This window comes from Amblyomma maculatum, chromosome 3, assembly GCF_055883805.1.
Source record: "Amblyomma maculatum isolate TAMU_Amacu chromosome 3, ASM5588380v1, whole genome shotgun sequence".
NCBI lineage: Eukaryota > Metazoa > Arthropoda > Arachnida > Ixodida > Ixodidae > Amblyomma > Amblyomma maculatum.
Window position 1 is genome coordinate 65,005,741 of NC_139346.1, and position 14,546 is coordinate 65,020,286.

Genomic DNA, 14,546 nt, shown 5'->3' on the forward strand with positions numbered 1-14,546 from the left:
AAGGCCGTTCCAGTCAGCTGCTACTCGGCAAAAAAATGAATTAGAGAAAACAGTGGTACGGGCACGTGGGCGCAAAACTTGAAGAGTGTGACTGATGCGATGGGATCTGCGCGGCGGGGGTGCGCAGATGTAGGGTTCTTGTCTGAGTGGCGAATAAAAAAACTTGTGAAATAAGACGAGACTGGCAGTGCGACGGCGAGCAGAAAGGTTAGATAGACCTGATTGCAATTTTAGAGATGATATGCTGACGTCGTATGAATACGAGGAATGAATGAATCTGGTGGCCCTGTTCTGCACAGCTTCGAGGGCGTTTATTAGATATGCTTGGTGAGGGTTCCAGATGGCCGATGCGAATTCCAGTTTAGTTCTGATGAGTGAAATGTATGCTTGTAGTCTTACATGTTGAGGGGCATCCCGCAGGTGACGTTTCAAGTAGCCAAGTGTTTTATTAGCTGATGATATCAGGTTAGTCACATGCAGACGCCAGGATAAATAATTAGAAATGGTGATACCTAAGTATTTGTACGACTGGACGAGGTCGACAGAGGAGTTAGAAATTGTGTACTGGAAAACAAAAGGATTTCGGCGGCGGTGAAAAGACATATACTTACATTTGTTAGGGTTGAGTGTCATCAGCTGCTGCAAACACCAGTTTTGCACATGGTTTAGGTCAGCCTGTAGGAATTCTTGGTCAGAAGGGTTAGTGACTGAACGATAAATAACGCAGTCATCAGCAAACAGACGGATATGACAAGATACATGCTGGGGTAGGTCGTTAATGTAAATAAGGAATAACAAAGGACCGAGAACGGAACCCTGCGGGACGCCGGAGGTTACTGGAAGCGGGTGGGAGGGCTGATTATTAATGAAGACAGACTGAGAACGATGCGTGAGGAATTCTTTAATCCACGCGATGATGTTTGGATCTAGGTTCAGCTGAGAGAGTTTGAGAAGCAAGCGTTGATGAGGTACTTTATCGAAAGCCTTAGCGAAGTCTAGGAATATGGCATCAGTTTGTAGGTTAGTGTCAAGGTTGGCGTGAATGTCATGAAGAAAAATGGCTAGCTGAGTTTCGCAGGAAAATCCTTTCCGAAATCCATGCTGGGACGGATGGAAGAAGTGATTGGAATCTAGGAATTGTATGATTTGGCTGTAAATGACATGTTCCATTAATTTGCACGGTACACTTGTTAATGAAATAGGGCGATAATTAAGAGGTGAATCAGTAGTACCGGTTTTGTGGATGGGAACGACCTTCCCCACTTTCCAGTCGTCAGGAATGGCTCCTTCAGACAATGATTGCGTAAACAGTGCACAAAGGATACTGGAGCAAGCTAGTTTAGCGTTCTTTAAAATTTTTGAGTTTATATCATCTATGCCGGTAGCGGATGAGTTCTTTATTTTATCAATTATGCATGAAATTCCGCTACTGTTGAAAGTTATGGGTTCCATGGCTGTGGTGATAACAAGTGGTAATGTAGAACAGGGCAATTCGGGTTCGTCAGTAAAAACGGACGAAAAAGCAGTGTTAAACACGTTTGCACATTCGGTATCAGTCATTGTAACACCGGCATTGTTGGTGAGGGTGATAGCGCGCGCTTCTTTTGGGTTTATAAGTTTCCAAAATTTTTTGGGGTTATCGACTATCATTTTTGGTAGGTCGACTTCGTAGAAGGAGCGCTTAGCTTTAACAATCGCGGCCAAGTACAAGTGTTCAACTTCATGATATTTTACCCACGCATTTGGGCTTCCTTGTCGCTTCGCTGTACGAAATGCGCGTTTTTTCTTATTTTCGAGTCTTTTTAGTGTTTTGGTGAACCACGGCTTCTGATTACGCTTCCTAAAACTGCACGCCGGGATATACTTATTGGTTACGTCAGCTATTTTATGTTTGAAGAGTGTCCCACTACGTCAAGCTACATGTGTTTTTTTTTTTTTTTTTTTTGCTTCCTTTAACTGCTTTGTGTGAACGCGGCATCCTCGCCGACTACGGTAATCCTCGCCACTCGGCATCGGGACGATGCCTTTTCTACCGGGAGGGGCAATGCTGCAATGTGGAGGGGGTGTTGCCATTTACGCAAAGAACAGTGGCCTTCATAGCGAAGTATTACCTGAGTTCTCTATAATGACTCCTGACTGTGAAATGCTAGCGCTGAATACTGCGGACAAAATGGTTTCTGTCGTTTACAGGCCGCCGTCAGGTGACCCAGATAAGTTCTTAACACATCTCGACAAATTTCTTGATTTTGCCGCTGAGGTCCAATACTCTACTATTATTAGTGGTGACCTCAACATTAATACACTTGCACCTTCTAGTATAAATCACCATTTGAATCACACAAATGCTTCCAATGGTTTTACAAATCTTATCCCTACACCCGCAAGGATAACAACGACGTCAATCAGTACAATTGACCTTTTTATAGTAGACATTGTCTCCCCCGTCATTTCTGCTGGTACTATTGCTTGTGATCTTAGTGACCACTGTGCCATTTTTGTATCCGTGCCACATGGCTGCTCACCAAGTTACGCACAACCAAAAAGTTTTGCTTATCAATGTATAACTGATGTCAATTTCGCGAATCTGTACGCGTTGCAGATTGGAACTGTGTTTTTGCCTGTTCCTCCGTTGATGAATCTTATGAGCTCTTTTTAAGTACTTTGAAAGACATTTACAATAAGTATTTTCCCTGGAAAACAAAGAAATCAAACACGAAACTCCGTAAACTTCGGGTGACTCCAACACACGTCAAAATGATGAATCATAAGTCTAGGCTCTTCAAACGCTTTATGTCCACTCGGAACCCTGATCACCTTACAGCTTTCAAAGACCACCGCAACAAGTTAACCAACGAACTGCGAAGATCTAAATATGCCTATCAATCGCGTATCCTCACTAGCAAGGAAGGTCCGAAAGCATTCTGGAAACTTTTAAATGAATCGTTTCTAAACAAGAATAAAAATACGCACTTAGGTCAGCTTGTGATCGATGGCTTGCCCTATTCCCGCTTTGCTGGCAGAAAAATTCAATGACTTCTTCACAAGCTTGAGACCGAGTGGTTCCGCGGTCGAAGCACTTTGGTATCTCCAAAATAGAGGTTTAGAGACTTGCTTTTCATTTAACGACCAGCAAGGAAGTTTTTAGCGTTATAATGAACCTAAAAGCTACAAGTTGCATCGATTTCGATGGCTTCCAAATTAAACCAGTTAAATTTGTTTCGGATCTCTTAGCACCATGCTTAAGCTACATCCTTAACTTGTCGCTCACGTCAGGAATTTTTTCTGCACGAATGAAATATGCAAACGTAACTGTTATTTTCAAAGGAGGCGATAGAAACACGATGACAAACTATAGGCCAATTTCTATTCTCCCTGTTTTTTCAAAGGCTTTTGAAAAAGTAATGCTCAAGAGAATCGATGGGTTCTTTTCTAAACATGCCTTAATAAATGCCAGTCAGTTTGGATTTCGAAAGGGCAAGTCCACGGAATCTGCTTTACTCTTGCAAAAGGAAATTATTTTAAATAATATCGAAGCTAAAAGTTTGACCCTTGGTATTTTCATCGACTTTACCAAAGCTTTCGAACTTCTTAATCATGAAATACTACTCTGTAAACTTGAAAGCTATGGTGTCCGTGGTCTTTCCCTCCAACTCTTTCGTTCTTATTTAAACATGCGCCAGCAGGTCGTTTCGGTCGATAATCATAAGTCTAGCTCCCTTCTCATTGAATGTGGTGTCCCGCAAGGTAGCCTTCTTGGACCGTTCCTCTTTAATGACCTTCCGAGCATAGCTTATCATACAAGTTGTATTCAGTACGCTGACGACGCAAGTTTTTTTCTTAGGGGATCTTCTGCCGATGAACTAATCAATAGTGCAAATCTGGATCTTTGTGCTCTCCACAAATGGTCCACAGCTAATGGTTTGGTAGTTAACTCTAACAAGGCCAAAGCATTCTTTTTTCGTCCCCTTAGCCAGGATATTACAGTAAACAGCACTCTGCATCTAGAAAATAACATTATTGAAATTGTAGACAAATTCAAATCACTCGGTGTTGTATTCGACTCTCGCATGAGGTGGTCTGACCATATAATGTATATTGAAAGCAAGCTCACTAGATCTGCTGGTTTCCTCTCCAGACTGCGCAACGAATTTTCCCCAAAGCATAAGCTCCTTATTTATCACGCTTTAATTCAATCTCACATAAACTACTGTCACCTCGTTTGGGGTACAACATCCAAAACAAATCTAAACATCATACTCGGTCTCCAAAAGAAGGCAATTAGACTAATCGCTGGAGCATGCTACACTGCCCATACAGAAACATTATTTCCGAAATATAGGATTCATCGTGTGCATGCCATGTTTGAGTATCGTCTACTTCACTGCCTTAAATTGTCACCTCAATGCTTAACTGACTTCTTGAAGAATATATCTGGACTTAAGTCTTACGAGAAACCCTTTCACACCAAAAGTAAACAAATATGGGACGTTCCTTGAACGAGGACGTTATACGGTAACCAGAGCTTTCGTTTTACTTTACCATGCATATTAAATCATTATAGCATACACAACCCAAACATCTTTACCGCGTCAATTAAGGACTTTAAGCTATATTTTATCAATTCCGCACTGTCTCTCTGTACTTTCCGTTCCTTGCCTTAAACATTATTACAAGAATAGTCACTTCATTTTCGTTACGTTTTGCCATATTGCGTGCATACTGTTACACTATTGTGGGTCGTTAATTTACTGTGCTGTTTCTTAACTTGCTGTTTCATTTGTATATATGTGCTCTTTCTGTGCTTCATAATTTTCATATTATATATGTATATCTTCGCCTTAACGTCACACGTCCTGTTGCTCTGCCATTACTAGGCCTCGGGCATCTCTCAAGCTATCGCTGTAGCTTTTCGCCCGAGGCCCATTTCCTGTGTATTACTGGAAATAAATTTTTTTCAATTCAATGTTATCCTACTGGCGCTGCCATGTGGCGAGCTCGAGAGACTGGCACGCGCTCGTCTTCTTCGCTCTCGGTGCTCGCCCGCCACTTGGTTTTGTACCTTCTTTTGCCGGTACCTTTGCGTAGGTGAAAGTAAATCAGCCCACTCAGTTTTACTGGCTTCTGTGACAATATTTCCCATTTGAGGCCCCGAAAGATAGTGTCCATAAATCGCTCGAACGTCGCGGGAGCGTTGCGTAATCCAAAGGGCATTACATTAAATTCGTATAAACCATCTGGTGTTACAAAAGCAGTCTTCTCACGGTCGGATGGATGTAGAGGAATTTGCCAATAGCCAGATCGCAAATCAACAGAGGAGAAATATGACGCCGAATGCAGACAATTGACAGCGTCATCAATGCGAGGTAACAGGTATACGTCTTTCTTTGTTACCGCATTTAAACAACGGTGGTCTACACAAAATCACCAAGAATTGTCTTTTTTTCGCACTAGGATCACAGGTGCGGCAACACGGACTGAAAGATTCTCGGATGATTCCTTTCTGCAGCATTTCGTGCACCTGTTCTTGAATTATCTTGCGCTCTGCCGGGGAGACTCCGTAAGGTTTTTGGCGAATAGGGGGTGCGTTTCCTGTGTTAATTATGTGCTGCAGCCGAGAAGCTGGGAAATGGCTACCCGATCCGTTTGAGGCAAAGTCGAACACTTGGGCATGAGTTGTCAAAATGTCTTGCAGAATACGACGTTCACTAGATGGAAGCGATTTGTTGACCATGCCCTTCAGCACAATATTCAGACTTGTCTTTGGCGGCTCCTCTGCAATCGGAAATAATTTCAATGGTATGAGTCACATAATTCTCAAATCTCGTGATTGTCAAACCAGAAGGAAGATGAACAGGCTCTTCTGACTTGTTCACAGCCTAGAGGCATGCGCGACCATCCTCCACCTCCACGACTGAGCGTGGCACCAAAATATATTTTTTCGCTCCATTCGGGACATTTGGCTCGACGACTATTGAATGTTTACCCATGAAGGATTCAGATGACTTCACGGGGTGAAACATTGCCATCATCGCAGGCAGCAACACATCCTCCTTCAGGGTGAGAACTCCTTGATGACTCTGAGACATGTTATCTACTAATGCGGGGATAATGTTCGGCTGCAAACAAATTTTACCGGCACTAAAGTCTAAAGTCGCACCACACTCGTGCAAAAAGTCAACACCCAAGGTCACGTCATGCGTGGCACGTCTCAATACAACGAATTCTGTCCTATAGCACTCGTTACCAATTACAAATGAAACTGAGCACAGGCCAACCGGAACTAAAGTTTCACCCCCAACTCCGCAAAACGTAGTGTTTTCGTCCCACACAAACATAACTTTCTGTCGAAGGCGGTTCTTAAATGAAAGGCTCATAACTGACACAGCGGCACCAGTGTCAACCAAAGCATTCGTTTTAACATTGTCTACACACACTGACACTTTGTTCTTTAGCATGACGATAGGTAGAGGTGTACGTGAAATTAACCGTCCGGCGACCTTACCTCCATCGGTCGCACCAACTAGTTTCCCAGCGGTGGAGAAACAAAGCGACAACATGGGGATGGCAAACGGGGGTGTCGCTGCAGCTGGGGAATGATGCTGCGATCGGACACAGGGGAGTCATTCCGTGTGCGGCGTTGAGAGGACGGGGCCCATAGAAGGTAGCGGGTGGCTGCTGCTCCCACTGGGCACCATTCGTGAAGCGCGGTGCTCGTTGGACAGGGGGTCGGGTAATTTGACGACGTGGGCAAAAGCGGAAGATATGTCCGCTGCCCCCCAGCCGTAACATACGGGTGGCTGGCGGCTCTGATAGTTCACTTCAGGATCCCTTGAAGGCCGAGATGGGGTGACAGAAGCACAATGAGCAGCACCACGAGGCACTTCATCCGGATGGGATGGACGCTGCTGGAAACAAGGGTGCGATGTAAGTTGCAGGGTCCGCTCCACGCCGTTGTTGTAAGATGGTTCGCTGTTATTTTGTGCAGCCCATGGCATGCGCTGTTCCCATGATGATACGGACCTCGATGTCGGGTGGTAAGGTGCATCGCAATTTATACGTTGCCGCTGAATATCCAGCTCCTCGCGTATAATCCTCCTGACCATAGAAGCGATGTCTTCAGCCTCTGGAATGTCGATACTGGCAAGAGATGTCACATTAAAAAGACAGCCAAATTTGGGCGCTATCCGACGTGCCTTTAACGCCTCAAATTCCCGGCACTGCTTGATGACATCTGCTACTGTGGCAAGGGTGTCTCGCGAAATAAGGAAGTTGTACACATCCTCAGCAATACACTTGAGAAGGTGCCCTACCTTGTCTTCTTCTGACATTGCCAGTTTACAATGTGACAAAGTTTCAATATTTCCTCGATGTAACGTGTGCATGTCTCACCAGGCAGCTGGGCTCTCTGGGAAAGCTGATGCTCAGCGCGTTCCTTCTTCGCAAGGGTATCCCCAAAGGACTTGGTAATTTCTTTAACAAATCGGTCGCCAGGATTTCTTTGTGCTTGTCAAACCACGTCAGAGCCGTGCCGGCGAGGAAGAAAACAACATTGTACAGATGTGCAATCGAGTTCCAGCGGTTGTACTTGCTGCATCTTTCATAATGTCGGAGCCATTCTTCGACGTCATCTTCGGGCTCACCGTGGAACGTACACGGCTCTCGCTGGTGGGTCGTCGTCTCTTCAGGTCGCTGTTCATGAGTCTGCGTCGTGCAGGTGGTAGCCACTGAAAGGTACTGTTGAGCAAACCTGCTACACGACGGCTGCGACGAGGTACCGGCGAATCCAGAACATTTTTACCCAGCGCCTAGCACCAAATGTAATGGATGAAATGGTTTTAATACAGATGAACGTCGTATGAAGGACGGACACACACGGCTCAGAAACCCGGATCAGTCTGTGCGCGCCTCGCTTCCTCTGCTTCTTCTTCTTGTTCTTCTGCTGCTTCTCAGTAACAATATTAAGGAAAACTGATCTTTCGTTTGGTGGAAGCATGGCTAGTAACATCACATCTTGAGAAGATTTTAATCCTTACATGATCACAAAGGACTGCAGTAAAGCATAAATGAGGATGATTTGGAAGAAACTTGTGGCTTGTCAAACTTGCCAAAGCAAAAGCTCATATTGGAGACTGGGACAAATGATTTATTCTGGCAAATTTGACAAACAGTGGTTAAAAAGCAGTGTTATTGTAGAATTATGATTTTATCCTTTTGGCAAAAAAAAAAAAAAACTACAGTAGACTGCCTTTAACACAAACTCCAAGGGACCATGAAAATTATTCATCTTATCAGAAGTTAGTCTAATCAGGAGTGCTTCCGAAATTGATGTTTGAGGATGCAGAGTGTGTTCATATACCTCGTATATGAAAACAAATGAATGAAATGACCCAGACAAATGCGCACACGGAGTCAATGCTGAGCGAGCGCGCGCGCGTAGAGAGGCCGGCCGTGGGCTGGCTTTGCTGGCTGGGCTGAACCTCTTTCTCTCTCTCTGCCGGATATCGTAGAAAGGATCTGCACGAAGCGAACCTACACGGGATGGGTGGAGGTGAGGGGGAAGAGGAGTGAGGGAGGACGAGTGGCGTGAGCGGCGGCGCACTCCTGCCTTCCAAGAATCCACCATAAGCAGATTTTTTTTGCAATGACTCTATGGAAAACCAAACAAATGACCTCCACAGTTCATCTTAACCAGGGGTTCATCTTAAGCGAGTTCATGTTCATCATCATCATCAGCCTCAGCCTAATTATACCCACTGCAGGGCGAAGGCCTCTCCCATATTTCTCCACTTAACCCGGTTCTGTGCTAGCTGCATCCACTAGACCCCTGCGAACTTCTTAATCTCATCCGCCCACCTAACTTTCTGCCGCCCCCTGCTACGCTTTCCTTCCCTTGGAATCCAGTTTGTTACCCTCAGCGACCATCGGTTATCCTCTCTTCGCACTACATGTCCTGCCCATTTCCATTACTTCTTCTTAATTTCTACTAGAATGTCGGTAACTTGAGTTATTTCTCTGACCCACTCTGCACGCTTTCTATCTCTTAATGTTACCCCTACCATTTTTCGTTCCATAGCCCTCTGGGTTGTCCTCAACTTAAGTAGAACTCTCTTGGTTAGCCTCCACGTTTCAGCCCCATAGGTGAGTACAGGCAAGATGGAACTGTTGTATACTTTCCTCTTGAGCGATACCGGTAAGCTGCTAGTCATAATCTGCGAGTGCTTGCCAAATGTGCTCCATCCCAATCGTATTCTTCTTGTTATTTCCTTTTCGTGGTCCGGATCTGCGGTTACTACCTGTCCTAAGTAGACATATTCGCCTACTACTACCAGTATTTTGCTACCTAATGTAAACTGCTGTTCCTTCCCGAGGCTGTTGAACATTACCTTAGTCTTCTGCATATTGATTTTCAAGCCTACCTTTCTACTTTTCCTGTCTAGGTCATCAATCATTATTTGCAGTTCATCCCCCGAGTTGCTTAGCAAGGCAATCTCATCAGCAAATCGAGAGTTCATGTTAACGGGAGTCTACTGTATAGTGATAGCTGCTATAGAAGCCGAGATATCGCTCCTCCAAAATGGTGACTGTGTCCAAAATTCAATCTTGAGAAATCAGCGAAAAAAGTTTTTGGCATATTTTTTTGAGTTATTGAAGTATAACTCAATAAAATCAGTTATGACTGGTTTCTGGTGTGAACGCATTAACTCAGAAGCAGATTTATATCAACAAGGTTTGCTATTCCGCATGCCGCACGTGACGCTGTTTCGAGATTGCCGCCGCACCACTAACTTTTCCGAGTACTCGATCTGTTGCACCCATGAAAACTGCTTAGGTTACAGTGCCTAGAATATACTGGCTAGTGTGCCGACCGTCGCTTCCCGGGTGGCACCGCGAGCGATGAATGCCGACGGACGTCGCCAAGAGCCCTGCAAACTGGGTAGGTACCAGCCACATCGCCTGTAACCTACCACGCTCTCGCATCTTCGGTAAGAGGACTGTTCGCGCTGCATTTTAGCTCTCATTAAGTCACAACAGACCCCAGCTATAACTGAAGCCAATGACTACAAGTTTCAGAGTGTGTTTTGAGTCTTGGACTGGAAGCGGCGCATATATTGAACGTTTCTCACTTGCGAAGGCTTCGGCTATAGTGCCTAGAATATACTTGCTAGTGTTCCGTGCAGAGAGGTCTCCCAATGGGAGAAGGTGGCCGCGCCGGCTATGCCTTCCAACTTTGCCTTCCAAGTTTTCCATTTTTATAATGTTTTTCTCTCGCCAGAAGACATACCGCGATTCCGCTTTGTGCGAAGGCACTGCAGTTACTCTCTGCACATGCGCAGAATAGGTGCTTGCGCATTACAGCGTGGACAGATAATTAAACTATAACGACGAAGAAAAATGACAGAACTAATAGACCCTTCTTATTGACCGGTTTACAGTAGCGCCAGGCTACCCGTAGTGTTCGTTCCCTAGAGGCGAAGGCTATGAACTAGAAGGTGCGCGCTGGAGCAGTGCTATCTGCGCATCTGTATTTTAGTCGGTCTTGGTGCGGAGGGGTCTCCTAATGGGAGGAGGTGGCCGCGCCTGCGATGCCTTCCAACTTTGGCCGCCAGGGGCGCTGCTCATCGTAAAGGTGGTGGCTTAAAAGCAGAGAAGTGACATAATGTTAGTAATGTAGGAACAAAAATTCAACAAATAGAATGATGGTTTAGTTACCCATTCCAAATAAATAATTAAGATATAGGGAGAAAAATGATCATGATAGCTACTGCTACCACCGCGTTTCAAAGGGGACGCTCCTATATTCCATCCTTCCATCCATCCATCCGTGCCGTCGACGAGCCGTCGACGCCGTCGGCCGCCGGCGCACCCTTGATTTGCCGCAGTTGCGCTGGCCGTGCCTTCAGCGGTTCGAAGCGCTTTTGACGCGTCTACGCTTTTCTTTTGTTTTAGTCGTTCTGTTCCTTGCATTCATCAGAGGGAATTAAATTTGCAACGACTAATGATGCTAAAAATAAAGCATCAGGGCAGGGAAAGACATGTTTCGTGCCGCTCTGTCGGAGTGGCTGCCGCTCGAATCAGAACTAGGTTTCTATGTTCGGTGTGCCATCGGACCCTGCGCCGCTTGCAGAGGGGAACCGGCTGAGTAAAAGAAGGGACAACAAATTGACTCCAGCGTGTGTTGTCTGCGAAAAACATTTTGACGAGAGCTACATTGAGATAATGTTCAAAGTGACGGTGAACGGCATCGCCAACGAGCTCGTTAGAGATAGACCACGCTTAAGCCCGAAGCCATGCCAACGGTATTCGGCTATCATCCGAACCATCTTCTGCCTAAGAAGACCTCAAAAAGGAAGATGAGGAACCTCTGTGACCAACCGGCCGCTAAACAACAAAAGCGTAGTGCCGGTAATCCCGGCTGGTGCAGACGACAGCCATGGACCGTCAAGGATGTTTGACAATGCTTCCGAGGAGCCGGCAGCAGCTGAAGAAACGAGCGAGAACACATGCCCGCAGCAGCAGACGTGCAGAGCATCCGTTTGACTCAATTTCCATCACTGCAACTTGGACCAAATTAACCGAATTCGCACCTACTGGCTCTGTATCATATGCGCGTTATCGAGGCGAAAAAAAAAATACTTTGCCACTATTTGTACATAGAAAAAATGGTAACTTTTGGAAGCTTGATTCCTGAATGCAGTTCTACGGATGCTACAGTGTGTATTCCCGAAAAAACAAAACAAAAAGCAAACGCGTAGATTACAACAACACCTAAAGCTGAAGAGCTAAGAGTGCACTGGGGGGTCTTTCTTCCAGATGTGGACTGAAACCTGATTCAGGAAAACACACATCATTCATGGGAATGTCTTTTGCAGAAAAGTGTCGCTTGACCGTTGACTCTGAAGGGGATAGCTTAATGCAAATACAAGCGGAGGCTTACACAGAACAAGATGCTCAGGAAAAGGAAGCAATCATGCAACCAGAATGCAGCAACATTAATCGCGCTCTAAGAGGAGCAAAGAGAAAACTGGCATGGAGCGCAGAAGCAAGTGGTTATAATGAAGGCGCAAGATTTTTAATCCCGCGCGTGACCTAGACTTGATTGTGACCGTACAATAACCGCTCGGCTGATGAAACTGATGAAGAAATTACTTAGCGGTGCTAGGCGAAAAACCACGTGGAGGTAGGAATATCTTGCGCATCATTAGCAAGAGAAAAATTGGTCTGTATGCTATTTTAAAATTGCGGTGTCATGTGCGGCCTTCGTTAAAAACCTTTATACATTTTTACTTGTTTATTGTTGCTGCGCCTTTTTGCTCAAGTTTTCCAAAACTGCAATCTGTTTTTGCCTAATACTGGTAGATTTAAATATAATAGGGAAAACTGATATTTTGTTTGGAGGAAGCATGCTTAGTAAACATCACATCTCGATTTTAATCCTTAGATGAAGGACTGCAGTAAATGAGCATTCTAGGATGATTTGGAAGATAGTTATGGCTTGTCAAACTTGCCAAAGCAAAAGCTCATATTGGAGACTGGGACAAATGATTTATTTTGATAATTTTGGCAAACAAACAATGGTTAAAAAGCAGTGTTACTGCAGAACTTACGATTTTATCTTTCTCGCAAGAAAAAAATTATAGCGATAGCTGCTTTATAAGCCAAGGTATCGCACTTCCAAAATGGTGACTGTGTCCAAAATTCAATCTTGCGAAATGGGCAAAAAATCCAAAAAAAGAACAGCGCAAACAAATGGGGACAAAAGGAAGAAACCACAGGAACAAGCGCTGACTCTCAACTAAAGTTTAATCTCAGGAAACACGCTGCACGCCGAGTGTGTAAAATCCTGTCTTCAGAATGGTGGCACCAAGGCCAGTTTTTCAAGGACCGCCTAAGAGTTGCCTTTGAGCACAGCGGAGGTCTACATCACCATCCTTATATGTACCGTGAATGGTGCAAAACAGGTGACGTGTGTATGGAGTTCTTGTGGAGCAGGGTTCGAAAAAAACCGTGTTTCCTGTGATTAAGCGAGAGTCAGCGCTTGTTCCTGTGGTTTCTTCCTTTCGTTCGTTTGTTCGTGTTGTTTTTTGAATAATGTATCACCAGCTCGCCCGCTTAACTATTCAGGCGAAAAATGTTTTTGAAATCATCATCATCATCCTCAGTATGACTATACCCACTGCAGGGCGAAGGCCTCTCCCATATTCCTCCAATTAACCCGGACCTGTGCGAGCTGCATCCACTTGACCCCTGCAAACTTCTTAACCTCATCTGCCCACCTAACTTTCTGCCGCCCCCTGCTACGCTTTCCCTCGGAATCCAGTTTGTTACCCTAAGCGACCATCGGTTATCCTTTCTTCACGCTACATGTCCTGCCCCCGCCCACTTCTTCTTCCTGATTTCCACTAGAATGTCAGTAACTTGAGTTATTTCTCTGACCCACTCAGCATGTTTCCTATCTCTTAATGTTATCCCTACCATTTTTCTTTCCATAGCCCTCTGCATTGTACTCAATTAAAGTAGAACCCTCTTTGTTGGCTTCCACGTTTCAGCCCCATAGGTGAGTACAGGTAAGATGCAGCTGTTGTATACTTTCCTCTTGAGGGATACCGGTAAGCTGCTAGTCATAATCTGGGAGTGCTTGCAAAATCTGCTCCATCCCAGTCTTATTCTTCTTGCTATTTCCCTTTCATGGTCCGGATCTGCGGTTATTAGCTGTCCTAAGTAGACATATTGCCGCGAAACCTTCAAAACAGTATTTGTTGTTTTTTAACAGCCGCCGGCATACAGGCTTATCACTCTGATTCTGGACCGCGTATCAGTTCCGTAATATTTGTTTGTTAATGCTCGATGTCGCGAGTCACACCTTTATCCGTTTTGTTGTAGCGAAAGATGCGCCGAAATCTGTCTCGAAGGTTCCGGCCACTCGGGTGTCTTTCCACACTGTTCCAGCCCGTGCTGGTAGCTGTTTGCGACATTATCTAGATTGTTCTGTGCAGCCTTTAAATTGAGCGTTGACAAGTGTGACGAGCATTCTTTGTCCGACGACCGACGAGCACGTTTGTTGCTATCGCCGCCGCCGAGTTGCTTACTTCTTTTGCGGGCGCAAGTCAGCCCCAATAAAGAGTTATTTCAGTACCATCACGCCTGTGTTTTCTTTTGGCGTGTACGGCCTTGTCACCACTACGTGACAATATTCGCCTACGACTTCCAGTACTTCGCTACCTAATGTAAACTGCTGTTCCTTCCCTAGGCTATTGAACATTACTTTAGTCTTCTGCATATTGATTTTCAAGCCTACCTTTCTACTTTTCCTGTCTAGGTCATCAATCATTATTTGCAGTTCATCCCCTGAGTTATTTAGCAAGGCGATGTCATCAGCAAATCGCAGATTACTGAGGTATTCTCCATCTACTCTTATCCCTAACTGCTCCCATTCCAAGTCTCTGAATACTTCTTCTAAGCAAGCTGTGAATAGTACTGGGGAGATCGTGTCTCCTTGCCTTGTTTTGACATATTTTTGAATTACTAAGGCTAACAGCAACTCAATA

At 45.0% G+C, this 14,546-nt stretch overlaps 1 protein-coding gene across 1 annotated transcript in view; it reads left to right on the plus strand.

The window, feature by feature from the left end:
- The window catches only part of LOC146194888 (signal peptide peptidase-like 2A), a 65,213-nt gene that overhangs the window by 22,742 nt on the left and 27,925 nt on the right, over nucleotides 1–14,546 (plus strand). The gene's annotated exons all lie outside the window — the stretch shown is intronic.